General features: G+C 33.8%; 1 protein-coding gene and 1 non-coding gene across 2 annotated transcripts in view; both read right to left on the bottom strand.

Annotated features, from left to right (window-relative positions):
• LOC149419375 (uncharacterized) overlaps positions 1-16,143 on the bottom strand; it is a 114,147-nt gene that overhangs the window by 11,283 nt on the left and 86,721 nt on the right. The gene's annotated exons all lie outside the window — the stretch shown is intronic.
• Positions 4,431-4,514, bottom strand: TRNAL-CAG (transfer RNA leucine (anticodon CAG)). Its single transcript has one exon. It is a non-coding gene; the product is annotated as a tRNA-Leu (tRNA).

The following is a 16,143-nucleotide window of genomic DNA, read 5'->3' as shown; positions in this document are numbered from 1 at the left end:
AACGTAAAAACATAGAAACTGCTATCTAACATTTAATATTACAGCGTCATGGCCATGTTCAGTATTTAAATCAGTATTTTTTGTAATGGTATCACTCAATTGCCAGGGCTCCTACCAGGGAGCAATTTGACAAATGTAAATTATCTCTCATAGCGAGGTTGAGGACCGACTGATATTTGGGGCTTATGAAAAAAAGATGAGTGGAGATAGTAGGAAGAATGTTGCAAAAAAGCATTTAAAATGGAAAAATGCATTGAGAAAAGCATTTAAAATGCAAAATGCAAAATGGTTTTTAGAAAAGCATTTAAAATGCAAAATGGAAAATACCCATTTTGCATTTTGCATTTCCATTTGAAATGGATTTATTTGAAATAAAGCACATCTCTGGTCCGAAAGTAAGGTGCACAATATGTAACATGCACCGCAGGATGGAGCGGCGCGTGGAACCACCGCTCCAAAGTGTACGTGTAGCAGAGCCTAATGTATCCTGTTAATAGTCTTTATAGTTAAGAGGGTAGCAGAGATAACGATTTTGTCGAAATTTACTAAAATAGTTAAAAAATTGGTCAACTGTGTCGCCCTCATCGTATTTTGTAGACAATTCCGCCAAAACGTTACTGAACAAGTGGTTTGATGCTAATATCCGGGCATAAACACCCGAGGTCTCCCGATCGACAACAACGAACATTCCCGATGACAAATTAAAAATAGCGTGTTTTATCTTAGCCGTTTATGTGGTAGCTGGCTTTCAATTTTTCCCTACAATGTGGGAATTTTCCCTTGAGATTCCCTAATGTGTTGATAAACATTATATGAACGGCTTTTTAAAAACTGGCGGATATCCACGATTAAAATAATTTGATTTTATAAGTAAACTATGAGCTTTTTACTGGGTTTAACCACTACTATTTATGCTTATTTTAGTTTCAAAATACATAAATGTCGAAAGAGATCTCAAAGTTTTATGTAAATCTGCATCTTCTCCATATGAAATAATTATTAGAGAGGTATTGATTTAATTAACATGTAAACTAAAATTCCCTATAAAATTGTAAGAATTTAGGAAAAAATATTTTTTCCCCAAATATTGGAAATATTTCAATTCAATGAGCACACTCCCCAACGGCCGGCTCTTCCGACTTGCGACTGATGAGGGCTGTCACAACATTGAAATATAAAACACCGTTGAGAATACTTTTATTTATTTAAAAGTTTAGGTTTTTACAGTGAGTAGGCTGTCATAACATTGAAATATAAAACACAGTTGAGAATACATTTATTTAATTAAAAGTTTTGGTTTTGACAGTGAGTAGGCATATAAAAAACAGTTTTTATAATTTTTTTTATGCTTCCGATTTTGTTGTCCGGGTTAAATCTTCCCCATAATCTTCCCCCCCGCCCTTGAGGTGTTTTTGCACAAAAACGGCGCTATACAAGTCATCCAAGTATTATTATCATTATTTATTATAGGAAAAACTAAACCCTTCCACTCACTTTTCCACAAATGATCAGCTAGTCAATCAACACTATGCAAGTGCATTATATAAGTAAAATAAATACAAAACAATCAAGAACAACAACACGTCAACTCACCAGAGATCAAATGGGAAAAAAAAATCACCGACTCCAGATATTTTCATATCAGAGGGTTCGGCTCGGTAAAACTTCTAACAGGGCCTATAAATCCTACTGATCCCTCAACATAAATATTTAAAAAATCTTTCGTTATCCTACATGTATTCAAAATGACCGACTTTTGCATCTTTATATATAAATTTTTTGATAGATCTAATACGCCTAAATTTTTAATGAGAGAGCTAGGTATGATGCCAGTAGCCGAAATAACGAATGGTAATATTTTTTTAGTCTGAGAATGCCAAATTCTTTTTATTTCGTTTCCTAAATCTGTGTATTTTCTTATTTTTTCATTAACACATTTTTGAATGTTACAGGAATTTGGAATAGCGACATCAATGATATAAGTTATTTTTATAATATTTTCATGTAAAACTATACCGGGTCTATTATGACTAATCGTTCGGTCTGTTAGTATAGTTTTATCATAATATATTTTATAAAATTCAATAATATTTTATTATTATTGTTATGCATTTTTATTAATATTATTATTGTTTTTTGTATTTCTTTGGCATTCACTATGTAACAATTTCTAGACATTTTTTGTAATAGCTAGTTAATGACACGGACGTGTCGAAACCGGTCGCTAATTTAATAAAATTTATACGTAACAAATGTACATTGTGAATAATAAAACTCGTTAAAAACAAAAAATGACTATTATAGTTTCCTATGAAATATTGATATTTTCATATAAACACTAATGATTCCACTTTTACGTTAAAACTTTTTAGGCTTATAAATAAATACACATTTAAGATTCTTCCAAGGTTCTCGACTTCGATTGCAGAGGTTGCGGGTTCAAATCCCGGCATGTGCGAATAATTTTTTTTTGGGAAATCAAATAATTGAGGTCAGGTTTGTGTTGTTTGCTTTATCTGGTGTTTCTGATGGGGGAAAATTAATTTAAGGGATATTTACAGATTGGAATATTCCAAATAATAGAACTTTTGTGCTATTTTTTTTTTTGCCTAGATCGTGATAGTGAAAAAGTTTGGCAGTAAAATGATTTACGAATTTTTTACAATATTTATGTATTTTTATATATGTATTTTTATAACGTCCCGATAAACCATTTTTTGGCAGATTGACTAACGGGTTCAAACAGTTATATATAATCTTTTACAAAAAAAAAATATATATATATGTACATATATTATATTATATAATTATATTTTATTTTCATTTGTTCAATTCACGAAGAGCTATAATAGCCAAATTAAATAATCAAATTATTATTATAATTAAACACCTATTTGCACAGCCCTATAACACTAGGCACATGAAATACGATACGTCTGCCCGTCTATACTGCTGGAAGCAATTATAATACTGCTGTCTCGTTCGTACATATCCACAGCGGGCGCAAGCAAATGAGATGAGTTGACAATAATTAAGACCTGCTACATATTGTTTAGCTGGAAGGTAATATATAACAAGGTACAATCATCTCAACAACGTTCGCCTCAACGCTATTCAAATTCTTGTTCACCTTTGACACGCTCCCTTCAAATTACATGAACAAAGTCTACGTTTTGATTTTATGTCTACAATATATACGTATATCGAAAATAAACTATTACCCTTACGTTTTTTAACACTACTTTACAGAAGAGAGCGTCGCGAACGACCGCTTGTGGCGAACGATCTTCGCGTTATGATTGAATATGTAAAATGCAATCATTTATATGTGTTTAGAGTTTAAATGAATATAGAATATCACCAATTAAATCTTTAAATTAATTTAATTTATTTATCAATTAAGATAGTATAAATACTGTTAAATTATACGGTTTTTTTTTTTTTTTCAAATTGCTGTTTTTTAATACATAAAATTGACTTCAAAGTAAGTGTATTTACATAGTTTTTCAAAATAATATCACACAGTTACTTAGCTATTATATAAAAATATAGAAGTTGGGTCCTATAGGTTGAGATATGTTCTATCAAAAAATATTTTTTATATATTTTTGTCATGTTGTATGTAGTAGCAGATGAAAGTAATCTTGAGGTCGATTGGCGATTTATTGAAAACTACTATTTTATAAACAGCTGTAAAGTAAGAAAAATATTTTTTTAGATTATTTATTTTTAACAGGTTGTATATAACATACATGTATCTAAAAAACATACACGATAAATATTTTTTTGAATATGCTGTTACGGACACAAGTGACTTCGAAAATACGAAAAAAACCGCAAAAATAGAAAAAGCCCTCTTGGACTGTTAATAGCTCCCTTTTAAGTCAGATACACGCTTCATTTGGGATTAGGGCCGTATAATATTACAAGCACTTGACAAAATGATCATAACATGTGATTAAACTAATCGGCACTCAAGGAAAACTTTTGACAGTTGGCAGTAACAGGAGAAATGTGAAAATATTTGACTTCATTTCAGCGGATTTTTGACAAAATATGGAGAAAACACGTTTATCAGACATTGCATTGACGGCATGCAAACTGGACTAAAATATCGATCCAATTATTTTTTTTATAGTAAATATTATTATGTACCAAAATTAAAATGAAGTTCTACACGGAAACAAATAACCTGCAAAATATCGCAAAAATTTCTGTTAAAAACGGGTAAATATCGAATAATTCGTTAAAGTTTAGAATAATTAATGAAAATAAGTTTAAAATAATATTCCATTAAAATATTTGTCAGAAGTAAATAACCTGTCGGGTAAATATCTAGTATTTTTCGTTAAAGTTTAGAATCAGGAATGAAAACAACGAGTTTAAAATAATATTCCAATATAAAAATTAATAAAAGTTTAAAAAAGATTTGTCAGAAGTGGGATTCGAACCCACGCCCACCTAAGTGGACTGCGACCTGAACGCAGCGCCTTAGACCGCTCGGCCATCCGGACATACTGAGAGCCGCCGAAATACCTAATCTATTCCACTTTGACAATGTACAAATCTATTTTTATAGATATCTACCTTATGACACAGAATATAGATTCAATTTTTCTTCACACCAAAGTCCAGTTTACATACGAGTATGCGATAGTAAATCCTTTAAATGTTTGTAAACAGTTTTTTTTTTCAATATGGCTATTGCGTTAATCTCAAATGACACACCGGTAGGAACTTCAACTTTATTAATAGTTAGCGAAAATAAAAATTACATCGGAAGGCATAAATCACACAACATTGCAACTCTTTTAGCATATTATGCTGCGTATAAACAGTATAAAAAAACCGTGAGCCGAACAGCGAATTATGCACGGAGAAAACTTACCTACTGATATAAGATATTGTTAATTTATTAAAAAACTGATTAAATTATTCTTGTTCCTGTTAAAAGGACTGGAGGTGTATAACGAATGATTTGACAAATATGTTATGAGGAAGTCGGAACACGTGTTCATAAAAATAATATTACTTTCGCATCTCGTCCATTACATCTATTCGGACAAGGCCACCTGCGTGACCACGTGTTCAGATATATCCAGAATGACATGAGAATGACTAATATTCTATTATGAAATGATCACGCAGTCACATTTTTAACAGTATCCTGATAAAAACAATACTCATTAATCTCCGTGTGGGAAAGGAACCAAGCAATCGCAAGCGACGTTTCACACCATTTGCGGTTGCTTCGTTCCTTTCCCGTAATTCGTGATTCGGCTGGCGGATTCATTCTCCTGCTTATTTATACGCAGCCTAATACATTTAGGTCTCGAGCTTTTTAAAATATTATCGCGGGTTCCCGACAAATAGGTTTTTGGAGGCACATCTTCGGAATTTCACATTCTCGTTGGCAATTCCGAGATTACGCGTATGAACTTAGATGAATTATTAATACGTTACTAAGAAAACGCGCGTGGTTTCGTGCTTTTTGAACATACTTTTGGGGGCAGTTTTATTTTACTTTATATTATCAAGTCAAAAGAAATATAAATAATTAACTTTTTTATTATCAAGTCATAAGAAATATAAATATTTCACTTTCTTAACTTAAATACACAATAAAAGTATAGTAATATTATGTTTTACTACCTAAGTAACATAATATTATTCTTATATAGTATGTACATTTTGATTTTCTCTGTTATCACAGTTTTTCCTTAAATATGTTTTTTTTCTTTATTCTGTTTTCAGGCAATCGAGTAGGTGATTGTAAATGTCTTCACCCTTCTGGCATATGTTCCTTTCACCACTTCAGAGGCGTTTCGCGACATTTGAGGTTGCTTCGTTCCTTTCCCATAAGCTGAAGTTCAGCTCGTTAGTTTGGCTGGCGTATGTATACGTAGCATTATATCAGTACAGTGTTCTGATTTTCAGTAAGTTCGTTTCTTGGTATACTTTTTTGGTGGGGGTTGTCTGGGTTAAAGGTGTTTTTATTATAGTCCATATAGCTATTTCATTCGTACACATATTCTTACACGAATTGCTATCTTTTTCATAAGCGGAGCTACATTTTTGTTCGAATAGTATGAATATAACGTGTCTTATATGGTTATAAAGTCACTAGATGTACCCCGCCACACGTTGCTGTGGCTCCTTTCAGAACTTTCAAGAGCATTCTCGAACTTTCCAGAACTCTCTAGACTCACCGACACACTCCGCCACTCAGTTTGGAACCTTATAGAACCTTCTTGAACCCTCTCTTCCCAGAACCTTCTAGAGCGTTTGAGAACCTTCATGAACTTTCTGGAACCTGCCAGACTCACTGACACAGTCAGCGCGGCCTTCCCATAACAAAGCACATTTTCGTCACCCACTCCCACCCACGCTCAGCCACCCCCACCAGATTTTCTTACTTTCGATGTGACACCAAGGGCTATCTGCCACCATAACTATCGTGGGTACCAGTGGCCAGTTGTGAAGAAAATAAGTGGGTAGGGTATCTTTTTATAATATATATTAGATTGCGGACAATCTACATTTTATTTAACACGCTCAATTTGATAGTCACAATAGTCTCACGCGTAGAAACAGAAAAACATGTTGGTGACAGAGATAATGCTATATTTTAGCTTAAACCTCGCTCAGCTTGATTGGTCCGAGTGTCCGTAAGGATATACAGAGTAATGAATGTTTCTATTCCATATTACTTAATTGATACCGATCGACAAAGGCGCACAACGTACACCCATCGATATCAATTGATCTCAATGAGTTATGATGGAGGCTGACTGAAGAGAAGAGATGGATGAGATGTCGTCTCGTCGCGGTCTCGTTATATCCGAACCCTGCGCCTAATCGTGACAATTGATTTATTAGCCATTCATTAGAGCCGTTCGCTGGCATCGTCGATATAGCCGGGGATTTCCTGTAACTCGGGTAGAAAAACACGGCAAAGGAGGTTCTAATCAAATACTAGTGTTTACCGAATTTTGCGAATTAACTGGTCATTAGTTAATCACACGAAAAGTTGTGGTTTATACAAAGTGATTAATATTTTACATGATTATTATTATAATGTCCAACCATAAAGTGATTGCCATTACTAAAATTACGCCAATTTTGTAACTGCGGCAATAAATAGGTATAATTTAATGAAATATTTCTGTTGTGATATTGTCCGCTTTGGAAGATTATCTATTAAGGCGAAGCACTACGTCGTGTAATATTTCAAATTGAGCAGCTATCAATAACAACCCGTACGTCGATGGCAATAAGGTTTAAATTCCCGCTTAACACCATCCGCCTATTTTGATTTATGCAAGAAAAAAACATGGCCAAAAAGTGCCTTTTATTTTATTTTGTGGATGTTCAGGCATAAATTTTTTTTTCGATCATTTTATAAATAACTTAATTTGCCACATTATACAATAAAATCACAACCGAAAATGGGTTCGTAAGTAGGAGATTTTGAACTTTAAAGCAGTTTTCATAGGCCTTATACATAATTTTTTTCTGGGCTTATAAAAAGACTTAACTAAAAAATATTCGATTATTTCAAAGGGCAAGATGTATTGTACTCGCAGTATTTAATTAAGGCATCTGAAACATTTCTGGGTGACCAAATTTTCAAACCAAAAACACATGATTTTGCATTACTACGTATGGCACCTCCTTAAGTTATTTTAAAGCTAAAACTTACGAATACCAAGCATTTCATTAGTCATTTAAACTAACATTAGAAAGCTTTTATAAATGATTGTGCGCAGTGCTTTTCCAATTTTATAGAGGTCGTCTATATACCGCGTCGCAATTTGATTTTTTTTTGCCTCTGGCGTTCTACTCTAGGTCACGCTTTCTTAGACCCTTTCATCTCAAATTACAGTGGACCGAATCCCTCCTCCCCTCTTACTTCTTCTTCACTTGTTCACTCGGCTACCGATAGTAATGATCGAAATAGTTCATGAAAGTGAGTAATACTGTACCCCCTTGTATCTCCACATAAAGGTAAACTACTGATAGATCTGTTTTATCTCCGACTTAATGACACATTATAATAAAATATAAAAAATAAAATGATCTAATTATCTATATATCAATATAAATAAAAATTTAAATTTTCATTTGTTCAAAATCTTAAATCTCCGAAAGTTCTTCAACGATTGCTTTGAAATTTTGACACAACGTTGCATTAAAATATGCGTGTTTTTTTACCTGTGACATGTAAAAATATGTTTTTTTTTAAACAGTGCAATCTGTTGGACGTAAAAGCAAACACGCTATTGTTGCTCTATCTGCACAGAAAGAAAGAGCCACAGCAACGCGTGGCGGGGTACAGGTAGTAAAAACTAAAAAAAAAATAGTAAAAAATAATTTTTAAAAATTTTATAGAAAATATAGGCTACATTGGAGCTCTCAGTGGTAGGTTAAGTACTATCCCCCTTCCCCACTCTGCCACATGACGTATTTCATGGATGTTATTATCGCCCTGATAAAAAATCACCGTTCAAATTCTAAACGTAGTTGTTTTAAATGGCATTTTAACCGTGTTTGGTGGCAAGGTCTGATCAGCCGAGAACTTCCCAACCTTCTTTCACGTCTCCTTCTCCTCCCAACTTTCCGCAACTACAAAACATACCCCAATTATTGGGGATGCTAGTTCCAATGGCTACGTATAGCTGGGAGCAGTTAGGAGATAGAGTTATTTTTAAATCGGCAATTTGTTAATTATGAAACCAGAATTACATTAGCTACGACAATGGCGGGTGGGCGGGTTACTGAACAAAATTTTGAAAACCAAATTTTTCATTTAGACGCCAAATAATGGTAAACCACCTACACACAAAATAAAGACATAATGCATACGAAATACATTACTGAGAAGGGTTAATAAGAAATTTGCTTAGATTAGCTGTTATTCAGAAACCTACATTGAAGATCATTCAGTTGATTCCGCTGTGTGGGAGATGAGATAATTATATAGCGCAAGATATAAAGGGATAGCATTAAAAAACCTTTGTTCTCAAAATCTATCGGTGAAGAAAAAAAAAATATAAGTAAAATCTATTGAATATCGAACCTAAAAAGTATATTGCATTTAAATCGAGTTGTTTAAAAAAGGATGCCACTTTTAATGATGGTCTGAGGAGAAAAAAAACATATGTACGCCTATTCAGAATAAAAAACTAAACTTTGTCACTAAAATTAGTACAGTATATTCGAATTGACTTTATTTACGTTGGAAGGATTTTAAAACGAAAACTTTAGGGGTACGGAAAAAACTAAGAATTCCTTTTTTATAATAGGTACCTACTTAGTAATTTTTTAATAAGTAAATTTTACTGATGGGCTACTAACTAGTGTTAATTTTAAGCGCACAAGAGATCCAGGGGCAATTTCATATACTATTAAAAGACTAAAGAGAGTGAGGACGGGAACGATACAGAAAAGAGGAAGGTTGAAAACTGTCTGCTATTCAGATACGGTTACCATGAACGGCTAAAGCCATTCTAGCAACTTTTATATCGCGAATATTGGTTTTTCACAAGGGCGACACTGAGAGTATTGACCTCTCCACGTGTTAACAATTTTATAATATTTATACAATATGAAAATTTCACTCTTGCAAATGAGTTTTTTTTCGTACAAATGAAAGCTAACATTTTACTGTTTTATATCGTATTTTTACAATATTTAAATTATTTATTTTACATACAATGCAGTACATCCTTTGGCGGTACCCAAACCCGTCTCCCAAATTGATACTTTGTTAGTAGATGATATTATAATGTTTGGTAGATATACAGGGTGTATCGGCACGTACCCGAAAAACTTTAACCAACTTTTCCTTGGCACATTTGGAGTAAAAAATGTTATGGGCACTTTGCTGTCCGGTAACATTTTTTTTCAATTAAAAACAAAAAATGATAAAAAAATCCACACTCCGTCACTGTCATTGGCATTGTTTCTCGTGTTCAACAGCTGTTATTAGCAAGTGTGTCAAAAAACGTGTTCGCTCTTTCATACACATTAAATAATAATAGCTAAAAATGAGACGAATGGTGCCATGCCATTTCGTTGTGATCGTAAAAGCGCGCTAATGTAGGTACGTACGTATATTATTCAACGAAACTCGAATAAAATATTGCCAGGTGGGTTTTCAAACTTTGACAAAGGATAAAACAGTGGTGACATGTGGTGAAAATATGAATAATATTTTTTTTATTAAAAAAAAACGTTACCGGACAGCAAAGTGCCCATAACATTTTTTACTCCAAATGTGCTAAGGAATAGCTGGTTAAAGTTTGTCGGGTACGTGCCGATACACCCTGTATGTTTTGCTATTACAAAGATTGGTAGACAGCTTCAAAACCTCTCTACTACCATACTAGGTATCTAATAAAATAAAAAAATGGACATTAGTGTTATTTCAATCGCTCTATAGGAGTGTCGAGTAATCAGACTCTGTTCAGTATTCCAATTATATAATGCTATCTGTGTTGCCACCAGCCACTAGACAAGAAACAAGAGACCACTAGAGAGTTATTTAATCCGCCCGTATTAATTACCACATGTCCTTGTTTACGCTCGGTTGAGCGATCGGCGACCAAAACAATCAGCGGAAAGGCCTCGTACAATAATAACGGCTAGACTAAAAATAAAATAGGCACATTTTACGGACACTACAGACGATTTGTGAATGAAACTCAAGTCGGTAGCTACCGGAATATTAATGTGTTAAAAGTAGGCATTTGTAATTGATACGAAACAGACGTGTTGTGCTGATTTACAACGATTGACAGACAGTTTTTTCGATTGCGTACTGTTTGGACCGGTGACCGGATTAATCATCAAAATTATAATTTATCACATCTTTAAAAAGTTATATAAAGTCATGGAAAGTGATGAAACAAAAACTTTATTAACTGGATTAAGTAGGTTAGGTTAGGTTTAATTTTTTTCATCTTTCTAATGACTTCAAAGGTGTGTTGAATTGTCGATTTGTTGATTTATCATGGAACCGTTTGCACCTGTGCTAGGTTAAATATACATATACAGGGTTTCCGCGTGTAAAGTGCGCTAACTTTTATAATATGATGGTAGAAGTAAAAAAAGTTTGTTTTTGTTAAATTTGTTTTTGGGGTATTATGCCGTGTTGCGCTAACTCCTTCTTTAGCCAACGTTTCGGACAGCATTGCAGTGTCCATCATCAGGGCAGATGTCTTATTTGAGGTTGTGTTAAAATGTGAGCTTAAGTATGAGGTTGTGATACCGTGTTGCCAGCTCCAACCCTCTGAGCTAACATTAACGTATCATTTTTTATTTAAAGTGGTTTTCTTCGTTTAGTTCTGGTGTATTTACCGGATACAAAAAAAAAAAAAAAAAAAAAAAAAAAAAAAAAAAAAAAAAAAAAAAAAAAACATTTTTTTCATTCCAATGTTTATTTTCTTTATCTTTTTTACCTTAAAACGTAGGAATTTCGTTTTTTTTTTTAAATCTATTTTACTTGTACTATAGTGCAGAATCACCCCCGAAGTTAGCGCTCTTTACCCCTGGACAGTGGACACCCTGTATTATGTCATGAGCAAAAATGAAGACCCTCCGTTATAGGGAAATAAGGCCATCGGTTCTGGATTCTGAATTCTCGGATTACTCATGGTTTATTTCTCAATATTTTAAAAATAAATGTAGGTAACGTATATTTGCACCTCCCCATCTTTCAGACACATTGCAGTTGAGACTCTCGTGTTGTAATCATATTTGATTTCAATCAAGAAACCTGTTGTTAAATATCTCCATCACTAATCTTGCCAGCATTGTTTTTAATCAAAGAGGTCTCAATGAAGAATCTGCATCACAAGTGCCCACTTTTAGACAATCGTAGATCGACAGCAATATCTTATGAGAACCGAAACCGCAAATTCTGGACTCCGCACAATTCAGCGCTGTTCGTAACCGCTTCACCGCGGATGTTTGATTCTACATTCATCAATCATCACATCTATATTACTTAAGAGGTTAAAAGGGGTTCCCAACCTTTTTGTACTCTAGAGCACATTCTAAAACATCGGTAGGGTGGCGGGCACTATCTATTTTTAATCGACAAACTCGGGGCAGCAATCGCAATCAAAATGACAACAACGCGGTTCCAGGTGGGGAATGCTATTTGCACATCAACCTGTCTAGCGGCAAGCCAGACTGCACTCTTCATGCTAGCCTGGAACGGAGAGTTCTGTCAGTTTGACTGTCGGGGGCATGCTTATTGCTTTCACTGACAGACAGAGCTGGCAGAGTAATGTGCCATGTGTTTTGGCGCCTTCGGCGTTCATCGGCTCAGTTCGTGGCGTTCGTTCACTTCGGGTTTTCTGCGTGTACAAGGAGTGATGTGCAAACAGAACTCTCCGTTCCAGGCTAGCATGAAGAGTGCAGTCTGGCTTGCCGCTAGACAGGTTGCGACAAGTACTGTCAGCAAAGGAACCACTCATACATACAATATTGCAAACTTACGAACGTATTTAATAACCTAGGCACTCAAAATTAAAACTCTAACAAATAAATAAAAATAATTCATATTTATAATTAATGTTTATGAAAAAATTATTCAACAGTCGAATAGTGGCGGGCACTTACGAATCGTTCCATTTCGCACGGGGTTGGGAACCCCTGCTTAAGAGGAAGCTACAAGCCAAAAATGTGTATATTCTTGGTATACCTTATATCGTAGGTAATAGGCATTAAAATCGCTTGACAAACGGAGTCTAGAAACGTTCGATTTCAAGCAAAAAACTGGTTTTTACTTATTTTGTAAATAATTTTATAAGAAGGAAAAAAAGTTAATCAAGTTAAACTGTCACAGATAATTTGCTATAAAACTGTATTTATGAAAAGTTGTTTCCTTTACGCGTTCATACATTTCTATTAAAAAAAAAAAATTTTCAGTAGTTTGCATTTATATTTTTTATTGAGTAATTTATTTATTTATTTGTATTCTACTCAAGCGAAGCGATAGGAAAACCTTCAATTTAACTAAAGCATATTTTTTTGGTTTTCATAATGTATACCAATTCGCTATAAAGATTAATCGAAATAGTTATTTGGCATTGAGCTTCGCCAAACGTGCATTTGAACCCCCAGCATGTTTAATGAAAAATGCGTGTTTTAAAAACATATATGTTTCATCAAAGTTAACACTTATTTACAAGGTTAAGGGTATCTATAATAATTGGAAAACCATGCTCTAACACAGTGATTCCCAAAGCAAGATGAATCGCCTCTGGGGGCGTTAGATTGATGCAAGGGGCGGTGGTGGGCACAGAGACAAACAAAAGAAGAAAAGGGACGGCGAGGGCAAAAAAAAAGAAAACAAAAATATTAGGTATACAGGGTGTTGAGAGACGTACTTGACTAACTTTAAAAAAAAGTAAATTAAATTTATGTGTCCGGTGGCACGTGTAATTATTTTTAAAAAATAAAAATAAATCGTCCACAGTCACATCACTGGTCACTTAGCCGAGTTACCGAGTAAAAACCCCCACACCAAACCCTTCCTATCCAATATGAGAGATTTTTTAATGTTTTAAGTAGAAAAAACAATGTAATACTAAAATTTCATTTACATTTTTTTATTCCATACAAGATACACACAAACAAGCCCATAACATACATGACTTACGTAAATCGGTTTATATCTTCATTGGTTACAATAAGCTAATAGATTATTGTTGTACAACTATTTGACAATGTTTTTAAATACTTACGATCTTATTGAAAAAACGTGGTAAAATTTTTATTCGATTGATAAACGACCGCGTATGTAAAAACCTTACTAATTGAAACGTAAAATAGAAACTGACATAAAACAATTCATAAAACGGTAGTTTATTTGTTGTGTAAACTTGAAATAGTAATTATTTCTCATAAAAATTGCAGAATTTTTCCAAGGTATTTTAAATGTTGTATATATTTCTTCATTTTGAAGAGTCGTAAAAAGGAAAACCATTTTAGAAATTACCTATTTGATTTTTGTATTCGAAATACACTTTAATACTTAAATAGTGCAATATTTTAATGTCGAGCACGAAAAAGTTGAAAAAAGCTTACCACAAACATTTTTGATCAAAACGTCGCAAAATTGCAGAGAAATCAAAATAAAAATACACCGTCGTTTTATTTAGGCAAGAAAACTGTGACCTTACTTTTCATCACGCTCATACAAAAAAAAATTGAGCTTTAATTTCATGGAAACAACATTAAAAAAATGATATGTTTAACGCATTAGTTTGCACATTTTAAAACATTTAGTTCTTCGATACATGGTTACAAACTCGTGCATTAGGCATTTATGTTATAAAAAAACATTACTTTAAAGAAGTTCTTGTAAAATATAGATCACAAAATTCTATTTGAATAGAGGCATAACTGTTTTACCCTAACTTTATGACATACCATGAAAGTAGATTTTACAAACGCTATTATTATACAATTACTTGTCGAAAACTGACGAAAAATGGCACAAATATGTTAATAACACGAATATAATAGAAAATTAATAATTTTATGAACAAAACAAGATCTGTGAAGATATTTCAAGACGACGTAAAAACAGCTGTCAACCGCGGCGTTCGCGCTTGAAGAATATTATAATGTGCATGCGTGAAGTAGCTAAAACCAATGTTGCTAAATTTTAAAAACAGATTTAAAATATTTTTTTATTGGTCCCAGCCTGATTCTTAACTTTCACATTCTTTATACACTGTGTAACAAAAACACCGTTAAACTAATGTGAAGTGGTTTTTCTTAAGTAAGGCTATTAATACTTTTGCTCTGTTTTATTATCTTTTCCTCTAACTGCATCACTGCGTTCACTTCATGTAGGTGGTACACTTTTATTTACACGAAATTGTTACTACAATTGTTATAACACTGACAACTAAAATAATATAATAACCGATCGATTTTCAAGACGAGACGTCTACACAGTAAAAAGTTTGTTAATTAGTTCTTATTTTGGCCGCTTGTAAAGTTATCTGTGAGATGCCTACACTTTATTTAAATTTAATTTTCAATGAGTTTTATAATATTTCCAATGTTAACAGAAACCACATAAGCGAGTTATCGTGAATAGGAGGAGGGGACGTTGAGAAAGAAAAAAAACTTAAAAAGGGGCAATAGGCTAAATAAGTTTGGGAAACTCTGCTCTACCCGCTTACTAAATTAGTTTTTTTAATGCCAACAGAAGCTTAGAAACGTCCATGAAGCTAAATGGAAAAGCTATATTTTATATTAAAACCTCAATCATTTAAGTTCAGGGCGGTTCATTTTCACGGACGATTTAACAATTACTGGGCGGATAATTTGTTTGAAGGGTAATTTGTATAATAAAAGCGGTGATTTAGTAGGTGAGGTATGAAAACCCAAGTCAAGGTAAATAATAAATACGGTTCTCTTTTAGTTCACAAATATTGATTTATCTTAGTAGGTCGATTAGGTGAAAACTGGACTTGCTACATTTGGTGACTTTTTGGCACGGGTGCCCAGGTTCGTCAGGTGAGGTTTGTCTAGGTCTCAGCGGCGGATGCGTTTTCCCATCTAATGCCTGGCGGGCCGGAACGGAAGAGACTGGTTGAGGGAGATCTTTTTACCTTTATTACCTTTTTTCTGGACTCTATCGACCCATCGCCTTACACCGCAGTGGGAGGGACGGAATCATACGTCCGCCACTTCTGGACACCTCCAGATTCCTACCCACCCCTCATACCTTTTTCTGGACTCTATCGACCCATCGCCTTACACCGCAGTGGGAGGGACGGAATCATACGTCCGCCACTTCTGGACACCTCCAGATTCCTACCCACCCCTCATACCTTTTTCCTTACCAGAATTTCCTCTCCGTCCTTTCCATAAAAAGGCCTTCCGAACAGCATCCCAAAGATTACATAGACTCTAATGATTTTTTGCCTCAGGGCTTCCTGTTTGGAGCTAATGTAAAAATGAAATGTTATTTTACTGTATAACTTGTAAAGCACATAATATATTAGAAATTTCTTAATGTGTAAATAATAAATCCGAGATATTAGACATAAAATATAAATTTGATAAGGGGAAATAAAACACACCAACCTATACTATCTTATTAAATAAAAA

Source organism: Hesperophylax consimilis, chromosome 12 (genome assembly GCF_061612785.1).
Source record: "Hesperophylax consimilis isolate HC1 chromosome 12, BYU_Hcon_1.0, whole genome shotgun sequence".
Taxonomy (NCBI): domain Eukaryota; kingdom Metazoa; phylum Arthropoda; class Insecta; order Trichoptera; family Limnephilidae; genus Hesperophylax; species Hesperophylax consimilis.
This window is presented reverse-complemented; position numbering and strand designations above follow the sequence as displayed.